Source organism: Podarcis bocagei, assembly GCF_964188305.1.
Source record: "Podarcis bocagei genome assembly, chromosome: 13".
NCBI lineage: Eukaryota > Metazoa > Chordata > Lepidosauria > Squamata > Lacertidae > Podarcis > Podarcis bocagei.
The window spans coordinates 13,684,318-13,689,932 of NC_138138.1; positions in this window are offsets into that span (position 1 = coordinate 13,684,318).

A 5,615-nucleotide genomic window follows, 5' to 3' on the forward strand; every position below is an offset into this window, starting at 1 on the left:
GAGAGAGAGAGAGAGAGAGAAAGAAAGAAAGAAAGAAAGAAAGAAAGAAAGAAAGAAAGAAAGAAAGAAAGAAAGAAAGAAAGAAAGAAAGAGACCCAGCAGCCACAAGGCCTACTTCCCCTGCTCAGCATTCAGCCCACATGGCTTTGCACATGAGCGGAGGAGACCCTGAGGGTCAAACAGCACATGGACTGAACGCATCTCCGAAAACACGTCAGAGGTTGTTTGTTTTTACTTGATAGTAAGCGCAGGCAGGGCAAGGGGAGATTTGGATTGGGCCACAGGCCAGGGAGGCTTAACCCCTCTTTCCTCACCTACGAGCCTATGGAAATGTCACATCCCTGACACGCTTCCAAGTGACACATAGCTTGGCCCTGAGATTTCAAGAAACTCATTTTTCACCAAAGAGCATGCCCTCCAACAGTTGGAAAGCAAAATCTGGGATGCCATATTTGCGGTGCAATTTCCTGCGGGGGGGCGGGCGACACTTTTTGGGTGCTGTGCCATGCCCGGAAATGCTCTTTTGGGAGGGGAACCACACACAACACCTCTCCCACCCATTGTTGAGTGTAATAATAATAATAATAATAATAATAATAATAATAATAATACAGTGGTACCTCAGGTTACATACACTACAGGTTACAGACGCTTCAGGTTACAGACTCCGCTAACCCAGAAATAGTACCTTGGGTTCAGAACTTTGCTTCAGGATAAGAACAGAAATCGTGCTCTGGCGGCATGGTGGCAGCAGGAGGCCCCATTAGCTAAAGTGGTGCTTCAGGTTAAGAACAGTTTCAGGTTAAGAACGGACCTCCAGAACGAATTAAGTACAGTACTTATCCCGAGGTACCACTGTACCAAGGTACGCGGGTGGCTCTGTGGGTTAAACCACAGAGAATGGGGAAGATTTATAATTTATCTTATAAACCATTGTAAACAGCTACAATCATTAGTAGGGTTGGAATAACACTTGTACCTTAATGGTGAATTTCGGACATAATGGTGACATAAAAGATCCGGATTATCATAAAAGATGTAGGTGGACAGGATTAACAACAGGAACCCACAAGGAGGAGGAGGGAAGTCTAGGGGATTTTTTGGAATCTTGCTTTTATGTTGTATGTGGGATATATGATTGTAAAACTTTAATCTGAAAAACCAAATAAATAAATTAAAAAGCAACAATACCTTAACACATGGGTAGGCAAACTAAGGCCCGGGGGCTGGATCTGGCTCAATCGCCTTCTGATTCCGGAAATCAGCGTGCTTTTACATGAGCAGAATGTGCCCTTTTATTTAAAATGCATCTCTAGGTTTTTTGTGGGGCCTGCCTGGTGTTTTTACATGAGAACGTGTCCTTTTATTTAAAACGCATCTCTGGGTTATTTGTGGGGTCCGCCTGGTGTTTTTACATGAGCAGAACGTGTCCTTTTATTTAAAATGCATCTCTGGGTTATTTGGGGGGCATAGGAATTCATTCATTTATATTTTTTTTCAAAATATAGTCTGGCCCCCCACGAGGTCTGAGGGACAGTGGACCGGCCCCCTGCTGAAAAAAATTGCTGATGCCTGCCTCACAGATGCTCATGTACAGAAGGGGTATTGTTGACCACTGATCATGAGCCAGACCTGTGCCAGGGAGGCCTAGTGACAAGACAAGGGGTTCCTGAAGCCAAGGACAATCAATGCCGCCTCCCTCTCTCACCTCAACACCCGTAATTCAAACCAACTGTTACACATTAACTCTGCTCTTTTCACTTGGCAATGTCTTTCTTTCGGAGGTCTGAGTTCACTGAACATTTGCAGGAAAAATCCCAGTGCACGTGGCATCCCTCATCCTCAGGCACTCGCTGCCCCCAAAGGCCATTTGTTGCTTGCTTTCTGTTCAGGGAAGAAGGTGTTTTTTTTGTTTGCTTAAAGGAACAGCAATATAGCATTTAAAACACACAACACCCCACTTCACATGCCATTCAATATAAAGTCACCCCTTAACCGAACGCCTCTTTCCTGGAGGTTCCCTGTTCATCACCAACTGACCTGACTCTAAATCTCCTCCTCTTGCAGATAACTGTTTGACCTAATTACCATATTTTTTGCTCTATAAGACTCACTTTTTCCCTCCTAAAAAGTAAGGGGAAATGTGTGTGTGTCTTATGGAGCGAATGCAGGCTGTGCAGCTATCCCAGAAGCCAGAACAGCAAGAGGGATTGCTGCTTTCACTGCGCAGCGATCCCTCTTGCTGTTCTGGCTTCTGAGATTCAGAATATTTTTTTTCTTGTTTTCCTCTTCCAAAAACTAGGTGCGTCTTGTGGTTTGGTGCGTCTTATAAAGCGAAAAATACAGTAATAATAATAATAATAATAATAATAATAATAATAATAATAATAAAATAGTAATGGAGTCTCCTGTCCATGGCGTGCTCCACATTGCAAGATGGAGACTGGCAAACAACACTTTTTAAAATAGCACCGTTTGTGCTTTTTTATTTGTTAGATTTAGGACAAACGATAACCAACCGTGTAAATTTAGTTTACAGAAAACCTACGAAATGGCATCATTTGTTTAAATCCCCATCTTTCCATAAAAATGTGCCCAAGGCAACATCCAGTATGATACCTAACTTATTCAGCACTGTTATAAATTGGGGGTTGGGACTGGGTAGGCTGTATGCCTGAGTCCCTTCTAATTCCTGGAACCAATACAGATTTGATTTCTGGAATAGCCAGGCTAGCTTCCTGGTGAGGTTATGGCCCTCTAAAGGTAAAGGTAAAGGGACCCCTGACCATTAGGTCCAGTCGTGACCGACTCTGGGGTTGCAGCGCTCATCTCGCTTTATTGGCCGAGGGAGCCGGCGTACAGCATGACTAAGCCGCTTCTGGCGAACCAGAGCAGCGCACGGAAACGCCGTTTACCTTCCCGCCAGAGCGGTACCTATTTATCTACTTGCACTTTGACGTGCTTTTGAACTGCTAGGTTGGCAGGAGGAGGGACTGAGGAACGGGAACTCACCCCATCATGGGGATTCAAACCACCGACCTTCTGATTGGCAAGCCCTAGGCTCTGTGGTTTAGACCACAGCGCCACCCGCTGTGTAAATAAACCACATAAAGACTGAAGTTTTCACTGTCCCTCATTCCACAGGAAACACAAATCCTAGGTAAGTGCCAGGGACCCCTGAAACCTTGCACTGCTCTGAGACTGGGGAGGCATGCAACAGTTTGTAAGGAAGCAGATTCCATTCACAGTAATAAATAAAAAGGGGGGAAAGTAGTGCTTATCCCAGATTCTCCTGCATTGTTTATGTGAGGATGCCCAGAGTCTGTCAGTCTTGAGAGTGGTACTCTGCCCCAGTGATATCTTCCTTGGAGAGCAAAAGTTAGTTGTTCTGTACTGCAAGCACCCCAGGGGAGAGAGCTGTCATTTATCAGTGAGCCACAGCTAGTCAGGTACGGTTCCTAAAAAACATGGGGCATGTTGAGTGAGAGAGTTTGTGCAAACTCATTGAAAGCAAACGAAAGAGAAAGAACGTAAAAGGCAGGCACAAGTCTGTGGGGTTAGGAGTGGAGGTTATTAGCATTACAGCAGGAATGCATGCTCTCTTCCAAATGACCATAGGAACACATAGCCCTTCGGAAATGATTTAAACCAAGAGTGATTGGTTGATTCAGGCTGCGTACACAACATACATTTAAATGACATCTCCCCTCCTCAAAGAATCCTGGGAACTGTACTTTATACCCACAGAGTTAAAATCCCCAGCACTCTTAACTAACTACAGTTCCCATGATTCTCGGTGGGAGGTACTTTAAATGTTGGGAAAGCAGTACGACACGGCTGTATATTGTCTCCCTGCTTATTTAATATATGCAGAATTCATCATGCGAAAAGCTGGGCTGGATGAATCCCTAGCTGGAATTAAGATTGCCGGAAGAAATATCAACAACCTCCGATATGCAGATGATACAACCTTGATGGCAGAAAGTGAGGAGGAATTAAAGAACCTCTTAATGAGGAGAGTGCAGAATATGGTCTGAAGCTCAACATCAAAAAAACGAAGATCATGGCCACTGGGCCCATCACCTCCTGGCAAATAGAAGGGGAAGAAATGGAGGCAGTGAGAGATTTTACTTTCTTGGGCTCCATGATCACTGCAGATGGTGACTGCAGTCACGAAATTAAAAGACGCCTGCTTCTTGGGAGAAAAGCAACGACAAACCTAGACAGCATCTTAAAAAGCAGAGACATCACCTTGCCAACAAAGGTCCGTATAGTTAAAGCTATGGTTTTCCCAGAAGTGATGTATGGACGTGAGAGCTGGACCATAAAAAAAGGCTGATTGCCAAAGAATTGATGCTTTTGAATTATGGTGCTGGAGGAGACTCTTGAGAGTCCCATGGACTGCAAGAAGATCAAACCTATCCATTCTGAAGGAAATCAGCCCTGAGTGCTCACTGGAAGGACAGATCGTGAAGCTGAGGCTCCAATAATTTGGCCACCTCATGAGAAGAGAAGACTCCCTGGAAAAGACCCTGATGTTGGGAAAGATGGAGGGCACAAGGAGAAGGGGACGACAGAGGACAAGATGGTTGGACAGTGTTCTCGAAGCTACCAGCATGTTTGACCAAACTGCGGGAGGCAGTGGAAGACAGGAGTGCCTGGCGTGTTCTGGCCCATGGAGTCACGAAGAGTCGGACACGACTAAATGACTAAACAACAACAACTTTAAATGTACGGTGTGTACTCTGTAGAAAAGTATTCTTCCAAACGGCCATTTTAAGTGTCTCTTTGCAGGGAACCCCAGGGTGCTTCCAGTCGCCAGATCCCACCAGCCCAGACCCTTTCTGCCCTCTTCCAGGTCCAAAATGACCCACCAAGGTTTAGGATCCGAGTTTTCCTTTTCCTACATGGGCTACTTTCCCAGGTGAACAAGCCTCACCTGCTGCTCACTTCCCTCTACAGAACTTGCAGAAATGCTTTCTTAACTTTCTTAACTGCTATTGGTCTCACCCGCTCAATCTGCCGGACTTGGCATACAGGGGACAAAATAATAATAATAATAATAATAATAATAATAATAATAATAATAATAATACATTTGTACCCCGCCCATCTGGCTAGACCTCCCCAGCCACTCTGGGCAGCTTCCACAAAGACCAAAATTACACTAAGATGTCACACATTAAAAACTTCCCTGAACAGGGCTGCCTTAAGATGTCTTCTGAATGTTAGGTAGTTGTTTATCTCTTTGACATCTGATGGGAGGGCGTTCCACAGGGCAGGCGCCACTACTGAGAAGGCCCTGTAGCCTAGCTTCTCGCAATGAGGGAACCGCCAGAAGGCCCTCGGCACTGGATCTCAGTGTCTGGGCAGAACAATGGGGGTGGAGACGCTCCTTCAGGTATATTGGGCCGCATATTAGGCGCAACTCAGGCACACATCTCGAGCAATTGCACAATAAACATACACACCGAATGGCCCTACTGAAAACACACAAACCCATTTATTTCACAACGCTGAAACAAGCCGCAAACCATCTGCTCACGGCAAAGGGAAATTTACAAGCTTGTACCAGGGTGGCGAATGCTGCAGAAATTCCTGTCGCAAGTGGAGTA